This window comes from Saccopteryx bilineata, chromosome 1, assembly GCF_036850765.1.
Source record: "Saccopteryx bilineata isolate mSacBil1 chromosome 1, mSacBil1_pri_phased_curated, whole genome shotgun sequence".
In the NCBI taxonomy this organism is placed as follows: domain Eukaryota; kingdom Metazoa; phylum Chordata; class Mammalia; order Chiroptera; family Emballonuridae; genus Saccopteryx; species Saccopteryx bilineata.
Window position 1 is genome coordinate 207,247,398 of NC_089490.1, and position 14,533 is coordinate 207,261,930.

Sequence of the window (14,533 nt, forward strand, 5' to 3'; positions counted from 1 at the left end):
CTATTCATCTCTTTTGCCCATTTTTGGATTGGGTTGTTTGTCTTCCTGGTGTTGAGTTTTACAAGTTCTTTATAAATTTTGGTTATTAACCCCTTATCAGACGTATTGTCAAATATGTTCTCCCATTGTGTAGTTTGTCTTTTTATTCTGTTCTTGTTGTCTTTAGCTGTGCAAAAGCTTTTTAGTTTGATACAGTCCCATTTGTTTATTCTGTCTTTTATTTCACTTCCCCGTGGAGATAAATCAGCAAATATATTGCTCCGAGAGATGTCGGAGAGCTTACTGCCTATGTTTTCTTCTAAGATGCTTATGGTTTCACGGCCTACATTCAAGTCTTTTATCCATTTTGAGTTTATTTTTGTGAGTGGTGTAAGCTGGTGATCTAGTTTCATTTTTTTGCAGGTAGCTGTCCAATTTTCCCAACACCATTTGTTAAAGAGGCTGTCTTTACTCCATTGTATTTCCTTACCTCCTTTGTCAAATATCAGTTGTCCATAGAACTGTGGGTTTATTTCTGGGTTCTCTGTTCTATTCCATTGATCTATATGCCTGTTCTTATGCCAGTACCAGGCTGTTTTGAGTACAATGGCCTTGTAGTATAACTTGATATCAGGAAGTGTGATACCTCCCACTTTATTCTTCTTTTTTAAGATTGCTGAGGCTATTCGTGTCCTTTTTTGGTTCCATATAAATTTTTGGAATATGTGTTCTATATCTTTGAAGTATGTCATTGGTATTTTAATTGGTATTGCATTGAATTTATAAATTGCTTTGGGTAATATAGACATTTTAATGATGTTTATTCTTCCTAACCATGAACACGGTATATGCTTCCACTTGTTAGTATCTTCCTTGATTTCTTTTATCAATGTTTTGTAATTTTCCGAGTACAAGTCTTTAGTCTCCTTGGTTAAGTTTACTCCTAGGTACTTTATTTTTTTGGTTGTAATTGTGAAGGGGATTGTTTCCTTAATTTCTCTTTCTGACTGTTCATTGTTGGTGTATAAAAATGCTTCTGATTTCTGAGTATTGATTTTATATCCTGCCACTTTGCTGAATTTATTTATCAGGTCCAGTAGTTTTTTGACTGAGACTTTAGGGTTTTCTATATACAATATCATATCATCTGCAAATAATGATAGTTTTACTTCTTCTTTTCCAACTTGAATGCCTTTTATTTCTTCTTCTTGTCTGATTGCTGTGGCTAGGACTTCCAGGACTATGTTAAATAAGAGTGGTGAAAGGGGGCACCCCTGCCTTGTTCCTGATCTTAAGGGTATTGCTTTTAATTTTTTCCCATTGAGTATGATGTTGGCTGTGGGTTTCTCATAGATGGCTTTTATCATGTTGAGGTATGTTCCCTGTATTCCCACTTTGCTGAGAGTTTTGATCATGAATGGGTGCTGGATTTTATCAAATGCTTTTTCTGCATCTATTGAAATTATCATATGGTTTTTCTCCTTCTTTTTGTTTATGTGATGAATCACATTGATTGATTTACGAATATTGTACCAGCCTTGCCTCCCCAGAATAAATCCCACTTGATCATGGTGTATGATTTTTTCCATATATTGTTGGATCTGGTTTGCTAATATTTTGTTGAGGATTTTAGCATCTATATTCATCAGAGATATTGGCCTATAATTTTCTTTCTTTGTGTGGTCTTTGCCTGGTTTTGGAATCAGAATTATGCTTGCCTCATAAAAGGAGTTTGGAAATCTTCCTTCCTCTTGAATTTTTTGAAATAGTTTGAGAAGGATAGGAGTTAGTTCTTCTTTGAATATTTGGTAGAATTCCGTTGTGAAGCCATCGGGCCCGGGACTTTTCTTTGTTGGGAGTTTTTTGATAACTGTTTCGATCTCCTTTGGTGTAATTGGTCTGTTTAAGTTTTCTGATTCTTCCAGATTGATTTTTGGAAGATTGTACGTTTCAAGGAATTTGTCCATTTCATCTAGGTTGTCTAGTTTTTTGGCATACAGTTCTTCATAGTATTTTCTTACAATATTTTGTATTTCTGTTGTGTCAGTTGTTATTTCTCCTCTCTCATTTCTAATTTTATTTATTTGAGTCCTCTCTCTCTTTTTCTTGGTGAGTCTACTTAAAGGTTCATCAATCTTGTTTACCTTTTCAAAGAACCAGCTCCTAGTTTCATTGATCCTCTGTATTGTTTCTTTAGCCTCTATGTCATTTATTTCTGCTCTGATCTTTATTATTTCCTTCCTTCTACTACATTTGGGCTTTACTTGCTGTTCTTTTTCTAATTCTTTTAGATGCAGGGTTAAGTTGTTTATTTGAGCTTTTTCTAGCTTCTGAAAGTGTGCCTGTAGTGCTATGAACTTCCCTCTCAGCACTGCTTTCGCTGTGTCCCATAAATTTTGAGTTGTTGTATGCTCATTGTCATTCATTTCTAGGAATTTCTTTATTTCTTCTTTGATCTCATTCTTAATCCATTCATTATTTAACACCCTGCTATTTAGTTTCCATGTGTTTGAGAATTTTTGAGCTTTTCTGCTGTGATTCATTTCTAGTTTCATGCCGTTGTGATCGGAGAAAGTGCTTGATATGATTTCAGTCTTCTTAAATTTGTTGAGAGCACTTTTGTGCCCTAACATGTGGTCTATCCTAGTGAATGTACCATGAGCACTTGAAAAGAATGTATATTCTGCTGCTTTAGGGTGAAAGGTTCTGAAGATATCTATTAAATCGAGTTGATCTAGTGTTTCCAATAAGTCTGCTGTTTCTTTGTTAATTTTCTTTCTTGAGGATCTATCTAGTGATGTTAGTGGGGTATTGAAATCCCCTACTATTATAGTATTGCTGTTGATCTCGCCCTTTAAATCCATCAAAGTCTGTTTTATATATTTGGGTGCTCCTATATTAGGTGCATAGATATTTATAATAGTTATATCTTCCTGTTGGATTACTCCCTTTATCATTATGTAGTGGCCTTCTTTATCTCTTACTCTATCCTTTGTTTTAAAGTCCAATTTGTCTGATATAAGTATTGCTACCCCAGCTTTTTTTTCATTTCCGTTTGCATGAAACATTTTTTTCCATCCTTTTACCTTCAATCTGTGTGTGTCTTTTGTTCTAAGGTGTGTCTCTTGTAGACAACATATGTATGGGTCCTGTTTTCTTATCCACGCAGCTACCCTATGTCTTTTGATTGGATCATTTAATCCATTTACATTTAAGGTTATTATTGATATGTAGTTGTTTATTGCCATTTTCTTCTTTAAAGGTGTATTCCTTTTTCTTTTTTTTTTTTTCTGAATTCTTTTCCCACTTTATCTGTTTACACCTGGCCCCTTAATATTTCCTGCAGCATTGGTTTGGTTGTAATGAATTCCTTGAGTTGTTTTTTGTCTGGGAAGCTTTTTATTTCTCCTTCAATTTTAAACGATAGCCTTGCTGGATAAAGTAGTCTTGGTTGTAGGTTCTTGTTCTGCATTACTTTGAATATTTCTTGCCATTCCCTTCTGGCCTCAAGTATTTCTGTTGAGAAGTCAGATGTCATCCTTATGGGGGCTCCTTTGTAGGTGATAACTTTTTTTTCTCTTGCAGCTTTTAATATTTTCTCTTTATTGCTTAGCTTTGGTATTTTAATTATGATGTGTCTTGGTGTAGGTTTCTTTGGGTTTCTCTTTAATGGAGTCCTCTGTGCTTCTTGGATTTGTGAGAGTTTCTCTTGCATTAATTTAGGGAAGTTTTCAGCTATGATATGATTGAACAAAGTCTCTATCCCTTGTTCTTTTTCTTCTTCTTCAGGAACCCCTATGATGTGGATGTTATTTCTCTTCATGTTGTCACAGAGCTCTCTAAGAGTTTCCTCTGACTTTTTGAGTCTTTTTTCTCTTTTCTTCTCTGCTTTCATGCCTTCATTCCAGTTGTCTTCTAACTCGCTGATTCGATCCTCTGCTCTATCTATCCTGTTTTTAATTCCTTCCATTGTGGTCTTTATTTCTGATATTGTATTTGTCGTCTCCAACTGATTCTTTTTTATACTTGCTATTTCTTTATTTAGGTTTTCAAACTCCCCCTCCATTGTTGTTCTAAGATCCCTAAGCATCCTTACAATCATTATTTTGAACTCCGCATCTGGAAGTTTGATTATTTCCATATCACTCAGTTCATCTCTCGAAAGTGTCTCTTGTGGTTTCATTTGGATTGCACTCCTTTGTTTTCTCATCTTCTTCTTCTTTTTTTTTTATTTGTAGAGTTGGTTGAGTCTAGGCTTGGTGTTGTCTGCCTCCAGTTTTCAGTTGTGTTATTTTTAGGTCTTCATGGGTTGGTATCAGCTATTATTTGTAATCCACTTTCGGATTTGGGCAGTTTTGAAGTCTTGATTTGTTTGTTTTCTTAACAGGTGATAGTCTTGTTAACTGATCTCAGCAGGGGGCTTCCTTGAAACTGTATCCAGGAATGCTGTGGGTGTAACCTGAGACGCTGAAGGTCTCTTCCACCAACTAATCTCACTGGGGGCAGGGTTTTTTTTCTCAGCTTCAGTAGGGGGAGGTGTATCTCAGATCTCCATGGAGACCTGAGTTACTGCCCCTCCTCCCCACTTCTTGTTTTCGGCTGTGTCTTGTTGTGCTGATTGGAGCTGGATAGATGTCCGGAGATCTCTGATCCGGAAGCACTTCAGCTCTGTTTTGTGAAAGGTTCAGTCCCTCCCCCAGCTATGGCCGCCTCCAGCACAAATGAGTCAGCTTTTTTATTTCGTTTCTTGCATACCTTAGCCCCTCACAGTCTGTCCCTCTCCCTGTCTTTTCCACTTGGGAGATAAGCTGGTCTTTTCAACCCACCTTGCTCCCTGGTTGCCAGGTAAGTGGCTGTGAGCAGTAGTTCTGCTCTTTTTCCTCTGTGAAATCCTCTCTGGGCTCTCAGCCTCACCCCCCCTCCTTCCCTTCCTGTAAGCAGAGGAGATTCAGGCACTCCTTACCAGGATTATTGTGGCTTCCTCTTTGCTCCTTGGTTTTTGAGAGCTGTTCTTGCAGTTCAGTGTTGGTTTTTCATGCTGATTTTTTCTGAATTGATTTGTATTCCAGTTTGGTGTTGAGAGCTGGGCGTCTGTGCATCCGCCTACTCCGCTGCCATCTTCTCTCTTTTTCGAATCTGGAACATACCACCACACATCTTTGTGTTCTCCAAGAATTGATCTCAAATCAGGTTCCCCTCCAGCTCCCCGGCTACCGAAGCGCTACTCCTTATACAGCCGCAGAAAATCGCGCCGGCGCGGCATCTCCCAGGTAGGAAGTGCTCTCACCGCACCACGTGCCACAGAACTGTCTTCTGTACTCTCCGCCTTAACGCTAGCGGATCTAGGCCCGGCACTCCGAAGACATCATTTTCAACAAAGGAGGCCTTTCAAGGTGCTTCAGGGGAGCACTAGTTATCTGTAAGACTCACGCAAATCCAGCTGCAGGACAGCCCTGGGCCCCCTCAGGGGCTGTGTGAGACCACTGCGGGGCCTGGTGGGTGGGCAGCACCTAAGGAGCATTGGAGAGCAGACTAGACCCCAGTGATCTGATGGAGTCACAGCAGTCTGCCGGGTGGGCACACCCTCTCCTTAGGTGACTGCTGCACCCCTCAGGTCAGTGCAGTGGGCACCCCGCTGCCTCTCCGATCTACAGAAATCCTGTGGCTAAGGCCCCACTCCTTGGACACCAGCACTCACAGCTCATCCTTTCAGCACCCACTGCTGACCTTCGCATGTATTTTCTGTGGCCTCTGGACCAAGATATGCAATGAGGTGCCAGGTGTGAAGCTCTGCACAGCCAGGCACACCCCCAAATAAGAGGGAAATTATATTGAAGAACACCCCATTTCCTAGAGTTACTATATGGGTGGATGCGTCCCTTCCCACCGCAATTTCACATACACAGCTGACACATTGCTTCTGTAAATATGACTGTACTGTGATGAGCTGTTGTAGTCAAGGCAACTCAAGAACAAAGTAACTGACCACACAAAAATGCCTGACAAATAAATATTAAAAAAGTTATTTGATTAACAAATGTCTGTCTTCCCTTTATTAAAGAATGTGTATTATAAACCAGTGGTCCCCAACCCCCAGGCCACAAACCGGTACTGGTCCGTGGGCCATTTGATACCAGTCTGCAGAGAAAGAATAAATAACTTACATTATTTCTGTTTTATTTATATTTAAATCTGAATGATGTTTTATTTTTAAAAAGTGACCAGATTTCCTCTGTTACATCCGTCTAAGACTCACTCTTGACGCTTGTCTCGGTCACGTGATACATTTATCCGTCCCACCCTAAAGGCTGGTCTGTGAAAATATTTTCTGACATTAAACCGGTCCGTGGCCCAAAAAAGGTGGGGGACCACTGTTATAAACAACACAGAAGAAGTTATTTTCTGTCTGAGTTTTCCAGAACAAAGATGGCAGCTGCCATCTGGTTTAGGCACTCTGTGGGCACAAGGAGCATTAGTGCCAAAGCAAGGGGATGTGAAAGGGCGGAAGGACAGCTGCATGGCTGCTGTCTCCCAGCATGTCCAGGCCAGGAAGTAACCACGGAAAACATTAAAGCATGGAATTATTGTGTGCTGTTGGGACAAAGTGTGTGCTTATACTCAATGACCTCACTTCAAGAAGTTGGTTTTAAATTTGATAGAAAGCAATAGTATTTTTTTATCTGTTTTCTATTCTATGACTTAACAGGAACAGGAAATGAGAAGTTAGCTAACTGTACAATTTAAATGTTGCATTTCTTCATTCTAACATGGATGGGATCCGTCACATACACGCATAACACACACATACTGGACCAAGTTTTAGGATGCAACAGGCTTGTTTAATTGAAATGATTGTGTGTTTGTTGATGTAGAATGAGTAGAGTTCTCAATGACAGTATTCTTGTTATTTGAAAGAGGCCATGAGGAATTAGTCACTGGAAGCACTTAAGGTAAGTGTACATTTCATCTGTGTTCTGTTTAGGATGGTTGAGAAAGTATTTCTGCATGGACTGGGCAGTTGGACTAAATGATTTTTAATGTTCCTTTCAGCTCAAGTGTTTATAAGTCAGTGTTTGTGATACAAGTTGGCCAATTGCTTGCCTTTCTATGAAAAGAACCAAGCAGTAAGGAATGGTCAAGAGCTAATTAATGGGCCAGGTGAGCCAGAGGCCACCTGAAACGGAGCCAGTGGCTCTGACGAGAGGTCATTATGGAGACTAAGGGTGGAACAGGAGGCTGAGAGGTTAAGGACACGTTTGCTCAGACTGAACAGTGAGTGAGCAGGACAGTCACTGCTCTTCGAGTCCTAAATTAAAGCAGGAAGGGGTTTCCCTTCCTTAGGCTCCTTTTTTAGGATTTCATAGAGAATGAGAAGTGTAAAAAGAAAATATAAACAGCTCATGCACAAGATACAAACTGCATATCATCATTGTAACAGCATGTCGTCCACTATCCGAAGACTACAGTAGAGTTTGTTTTATTGGTGTGGGATCATCCTCTTGGGTAGAAAGTAGCTTTCCATTATTCTGACAAATTAGAATAAATTTTAATTGCTCTACTTCTGTAACTGTTTTAAGCAGAGACATCACATGCCGTGGCGGAAGCAGGACCTGGAACAGCGAGAGAAGCACATCGAGGGGCTCAGAGGTGTCACCGACTGGTTCCGCTCCAGGCTCTGCCATTTAACATTTGTGACACCCCTGAGGTTCACTTTACTCACCTGTATTTTGTGAGGATTTGTTGGAACAATTGTTAAGATTCTTCCAGGTCTTAAATTACATGGTCAGGAGCAACTTAGATAAACCAGGTTGTCTATTACTGAACAATAGCTGGTACTTATTTCCTGAAAAACTTCTGTCTCTTTTGGGAACCCATAGTCTAATGCTTTTATGTATACTTCTCTCTGTGGTTTAGAAATATTGGCTCGGATGTTAGAGGTTGATTACTAAATTAATATAGGTCCTTGCTTTTGTTTCCGCACTTGACACCCTAGTTTCTGATGCACAAGATCATAAACCTCTTCCTTTGTCTGAGTGCCAAGTGAGAGATGAGAGAGAGTTTGTGTGGGAGCAGCAGGGCCTGACCTGACATTTGGGTAAAGCTAGGGCCAGTCGGGAGGCTTCCCTGACAGGGCGAAGCCTAAATTCAGCTCTAAAAGGGGTACAAGGCTTAATGAAGTAGAAATGGTGGGACACAGCCTGATGCAGAGGAACGGCTGACCCAGAGATGAAGGAAGGCTGACGTGAGGTGAGGCCGGAGAGGTTAGCAGGGCTCTGCATGCCAGGTAAGTAATTTTGTGTTTCTCCCACAAGCAATGGGAAACTGTGGGAGGCAGTAGGAACACGACCAAATTTGCATTTGGAAAAGATCTCTCGATTTTGGTGCAGCGCGCTTTGGGGGTGGGAAGGACGAGAGAAGTGGTTAGGCGCTTCCTGCAATAACCCAGATGAGAGATAGTGGGACTCTGGACCAGAGTGAAAGTATTAGAGACACAGAAAAGTGGACAGATCTGAGGGCTATTTAGGAAGTAAATGCAGTATTGATGTTAGTGGGTATGACAGACAGTCTTAAAGATGGGTCCCAAAGTTCCATGTCGTCATAGCTGACAGAAACTGAGTGGGTGATATCACTATGCTTGAGAGAGGGAACATAGAAGAGATCTTCTAGGAAAAGACATAAGTACATCTTCTATTTTGTATTTCTAGAAATAAAGAGAGTAAGGGAGATAAATCATTCTGTCCAAAATAAGCAATCAGATTCCAACCAAGAAAGCATTTCCAAAAGGGAAGAAATTTTCAAGATAATGTCTAGTATTGTGGCTCCTCCAAAATGTACCAAAGGTATTCTTTATGCTTTCTGAGAGTTTGAAAAATTTCCCCTTTCCCTGTAGAATTCAGGAGAGACGATAGGAAGGAAATACTATAATATAAGAAACACTTAGGAATCCAACCATCTGTACAGACTTGTGCAGCTCATTGTTAGAAGAGCAAATGCTGGAGCCCAGGCAGCAGTTTCACTGGAAATTTTGGCAGATTCATTTATAAAAGAATAGTTTTCCATTTCAACACATGTCAACTTCTGCCTGCTCCTGATCTGTGGCTTTCAGTGAACTGTACATTATCCCTAAATTAAATAATAAGAGTTTCCCAATATTTTTTGTAATCTATAGATTATTTTTTTATTTTAATGTGCCCCTCCCATGTATTGTTGCTTAAAGTCAAGTAGAAAAAGCAATCAAACATACAAACAGATGACTGGAAAAACGCTGGACACACAAGTAAGAGAGCCACACTAAGGCACATCATGAACGCACATGGCCAAATGGTCATGTTCCACACATTTGGTGTTTCATTTTGACACATGAATGCTTTCACTTTTATTGATAACCTAGAATTAAGCTGAGTGGCTGAGTTATAGAATAACTGACAAATCAGTCATTAAAAATAAGCAAATCAGTGGAGTTTTCAAAGCTTCATTTCTTTTGGCATTTGTATTTGAGTCTTTTCCACTGGACAGTTAGTATCAGTGTTGGGGGGCAGAAAAAATAAGAGAGCCCCAAAGCGTTTCCATAATCTACTGGCTGCCACCTCTATAATAAACCCCCAGCCAATTAGTCTATATCCCTAATCTTGAAGATGTGGGGAGACATCAAGATAGTCTATACTGTCAAGGAGTACACAATATATTTAGAGAATAAGACATACATACATAAAAATAAACTATATCTAGAGCATCGGCCCAGCATGTGTAAGTCCCAGGCTTGTTTCCTGGCCAGGACACACAGGAGAAGCGCCCATCTGTTTCTCCACCCTTCCCCCTCTCCTTCCTCTCTATCTCTTTCTTCCCCTCCCGCAGCCAAGGCTCCATTGGAGCAAAAGTTGGCCCGGGTGCTGAGGATGGCTCCATGGCCTCTGCCTCAGGTGCTAGAATGGCTCCGATCACAATGGAGCAATGCCCAGATGGGCAGAGCATTGCCCCTGGTGGGCATGCCGGGTGGATCCTGGTTGGGCACATGTAGGAGTCTGTCTGCCTCTCCGCTTCTAACTTCAGAAAAATACAAAACAAACAAACAAACAAAAAACATACCTATAAAGGCATATTATACACAATTATATTTCAAAAGGTCAATTTAAATGATCCTTGTTGGAATTCAATTAATGGTTAGTTTAATTTATAAACAAGTTTACAGAGCTCGTTTAACTCATATGTACGTGAATAATTATACATTTTTCATCTACATTCAAAATCATTTATCATGTTGTTTTTATGAGAAAATGTATCCTAGTTTCCAACGTAGACCAACAAGGACACATCCTCCAGTCTGGACCAGCAACGACAGTCTAGCCTTTGCCTCCCCTGCCCCTGCCGTGAGCCTCCAACATAAACCAGAGCACAAGGCCTCTTGTCCTGACTGGTGGTGAAAGAGAAGTCTGCTTCAGAGTAGCACAACTGTGGGGCTTGGATGGATATTTGGGGTTGACAGCTATTTGGATGCATTTTAAAACTACATAAAAAGGGAGAAAGAGGTCATATCTAAGTTACCAAAAACCTGAAGACTAGACTTATGTTTCTAGCAGCATAAAAGACTATATGTTCTGATGAACACTCCTGCTGGAAACAGCTAAAAATGCTGGAAAAGCATTTTAAATTCTCTGAAAATATCAGTGAAATGACAAAAAGGAAGTACTACTCAGAAGACAAAAAACGAGGAAAAGCTGGAACCCAGAAAGTTAACCAACACTGAAGCTACCCTTGCCTTGAGTGTATTTGCCAAACTCTGTGAGCTGGAACTCTGGTTTCCACTGTTTTGGAGTGTGGGAGGATAGGAAATAAAACCAAAAGCTTATCCAGGGGGTAGTAGTATTGCCTAAAACTGAACCCTACAAGGACGTACCTTTAGTGTAAGGCTGAGCACAGTCCGTCTCCACCTCTGCCCCTCCGCCCAGAACATCGCCTGTGGCAAAACACGCTGCTTCACGGGAATGAGAAGCCACAGCTGCACAAAACACCTAGCTGATCATTATTTTAAAATAAATTTTTTGGGTTTTGTGGGTTTTTTTGTGACAGAGACAGAGAGAGAGTCAGAGAGAGGGACAGATAGGGGCAGACAGGCAGGAATGGAGAGAGATGAGATGCATCAATTCTTCGTTGTGGCTTCTTTAGTTGTTCATTGATTGCTTTCTCATATGTGCCTTTATGGGGGAGGGGGCATACAGCAGACCAAGTGACCCCTTGCTTAAGCCAGCAACCTTGGACTTCAAGCCAGTGACCTTTGGGCTCAAGCCAGCTACCATGGGGTCATGTCTATGATCCCACACTCAAGCCAGCAACCCCGTGTTCAAGCTGGTGAGCCCACACTCAAACCAGATGAGCTTGCACTCAAGCCAGCGACCTCAGGGTTTCAACCTGGGTCCTCCGCATCCCAGTCCACTGTGCCATCACCTGGTTAGGCTAAAATAAGTTTTTAAAAATGATCCTCGATTGGTAATTTTCTCAAGTAACTAGTGGAATGAAACAATCTTCTCTAAAGAAATCTGACTTCAAGCTTCAAAAAACTCTCGCCTATAACACACAGAAAAATATGAGCTTCTGGTCAAAGCTCACAAAAATATAAGGTAAAAAGAAACAATGAAAGCAGAAACAACAGATAGTAAAAGTAGACCCATAAAGACTTTAGATATAGAATTATCAGATATACACTACAAAATATACATATTTAAATAAGTGAAGGAGTATGTTGACTGTATGTATAACAAGCAAGAAACCATAAAAAGGAGCCCTGGCCGGTTGGCTCAGCGGTAGAGCGGTCCTAGCGTGCGGAGGACCCAGGTTCGATTCCCGGCCAGGGCACACAGGAGAAGAGCCCATTTGCTTCTCCACCCCTCCGCCGCACCTTCCTCTCTGTCTCTCTCTTCCCCTCCCGCAGCCAAGGCTCCATTGGAGCAAAGATGGCCCGGGCGCTGGAGATGGCTCTGTGGCCTCTGCCTTGGGCGCTAGAGTGGCTCTGGTCGCAACATGGCGATGCCCAGGATAGGCAGAGCATCGCCCCTGGTGGGCGTGCCGGGTGGATCCCGGTCGGGTGCATGCGGGAGTCTGTCTGATTGTCTCTCCCTGTTTCCAACTTCAGAAAAATGCAAAAAAAAAAAAAAAAAAAAAAAAAAGAAACCATAAAAAGGTACAAAAAAATTGAAAGAGAATCACATAGAATTTCTAGAAATAAAAATATAATAATTTAAAATTTTATATTCAATGAACTAAATATATTTGATAAAATATTAGCATTGGTATTGGATGATAATCAAAACATTACTTAAAATGCAACAGAAAAAGGCAAAAATATGAAAAATACAAAATTATAGGTAAGGAACAGGAATGATTGATGGAAATGTCTAATCACAGTCAATGATAGGAAGAAGAAAAGAAAGCAGGAGAAATGCTTGGAGAAATAGTGATTAAAAACTTGTAGAACAGACCAAAGGCAGTAATCAATACACCCATAATCTCAAGCAGAATAAATAAACAAAAAATTAAATCCATACCTTGAAATATTATAGTGAAAAGAAGGAACACCAAAGACATAGAAAAATCTTTAAAATAGCCGGAGAGAAAAGATATCTATCTTTCAAAGAAACAATAATGGACTCATAGCTGGCTAAGAACAACAATGGAAACAGAGAAACAATGAGTAGATATTGTCAATATGGTGGTGGTGGGGGTACAAACTTTGCAAAATAAGAATACTTAAAAATAAACATCAACAGTTCCTTTCTAAACAAATCTCTGAAGTAGTACTTTAGATAAAAGGAAAAAGATCACAGATGAAGGGCCTAATGTCCAAGGTAAAATGAAAAGCAACAAAAGTAATAAGTTATTGGCCCTGGCCAGTTGGCTCAGTGGTAGAGCGTTGGCCTGGCGTGTAGAAGTCCCAGGTTCGATTCCCTGCCAGGGCACACAGGAGAAGCGCCCATTTGCTTCTCCACCCCTCCCCCTCTCCTTCCTCTCTGTCTCTCTCTTCCCCTCCCGCAGCTGCAGCCAAGGCTCCATTGGAGCAAAGATGGCCCGGACGCTGGGGATGGCTCCTTGGCCTCTGCCCCAGGCGCTCGAGTGGCTCTGGTCGCGGCAGAGCATCGCCCCTGGTGGGCAGAGCATCGCCCCCTGGTGGGCGTGCCGGGTGGATCCCGGTCGGGCGCATGCGGGAGTCTGTCTCTCCCAGTTTCTAGCTTCAGAAAAATACAAAAAAAAAAAAAAAAAGAAAAAAAAAAAAGTAAAAAAAAAGTAATAAGTTATTGACTAAATATAAACATTTGTTGTGTAAAGCTATAACAGTGTCTTGTGGAATGAAAAAAAAATAGAAAAAATATCCACAAACACAACGAATACATGTCAGGAGGAAGGTGATAGGCATTAAAATGTAAAAATCTTTGAGTTGGTTAAGAGGAAGGGAAACAGTAACTTTAGACTGTGATAAAATTTTAAGATAATCTCTAAAGAATTGAAAAATACATATATAAATTTGAAACTAGTGGAAGGAAAATATAATCAAGAATTCCAAAAGAAGGCAATAAAAAAGTTAAGACACACTCTCCTAAGTCACTTGCAAGTCAAAAAAGTCATCATTATGGGATTAGAAACGACTGTAACTGGACGACAGACCCTGCGGATGACAACGTGTGGCGATCAGACAAGCGGCTGGTGACAAGGAAGAGTGGGAACAGAGGGTTCACGGGAGACGTGCGAGAGGGGAAAGGGGACATCAGAGCCTCCGGCCAGGGCCAGTAGCTCTTCACACGTAACGAATAACCAGATGGAATCATGAAGCTGGGCCCAGAGCTCAGGTGAAAGCACGAGCCCCGCCCCGGGAGAGGAGCCGCCAGGGCCAGCCGGGCGGGCGCATGGGGCTCCCGGTCGTGCTGGGATGCGTGGAGCAGTGGGGACCTGCCATCCACGGGAACCAGCCTCCTGGGGCAGGTTCGCCTCTAGTGCTGAGAATCCAGGTACGCATAAACTACAGACATAACAGGAGACAGGCAGTTGTGACCATTAGCTTTCCAGTTTCTTGGATTACCAAGAAATGCAATTTATCTTTTTATTCCATTAATGAAGAACATGAATGTTTGTGCAGTGATTTTTTTTTTTTCCCACAGGATTTAGGAAATTCTGTAGGTGGGATGAAGTTCTCTGCGGTGGCTCAGTGCATCGGCCAGCCGGGGCCACACTTGGGGAGGGCCCACCTCCCTGTTTATCACACGGGCGGCCAGGGGCACGTTCCGGGTCACGGATGGGTCACCTGCAGGCCTCAGAAAGCAGAAGAGGGAAAAGAAACCCATCATTGAGGGGCCACCTGTCCCTCGGCTTCGGTTACCCACTCCATCAGGGTGACGCCTGAGGAATGAGCCTGGCTGTGGCTACCAGAACAGCGCTTCAGGTCAAGGTGAGTGGAGCCGCCATCTGGTCCTGCTCAGGGCTCGAGTGCCACTCTGGGGGGTGTCTCTGTGGTCTGTGCGCCCCACGTGAGAGCGGTTCACACTCAGCACGCCAACCCACACGGCCCCAA

At 41.7% G+C, this 14,533-nt stretch overlaps 1 protein-coding gene across 1 annotated transcript in view; it reads right to left on the bottom strand.

The window, feature by feature from the left end:
- The window catches only part of ALPK1 (alpha kinase 1), a 74,990-nt gene that overhangs the window by 43,655 nt on the left and 16,802 nt on the right, over window positions 1-14,533 (bottom strand).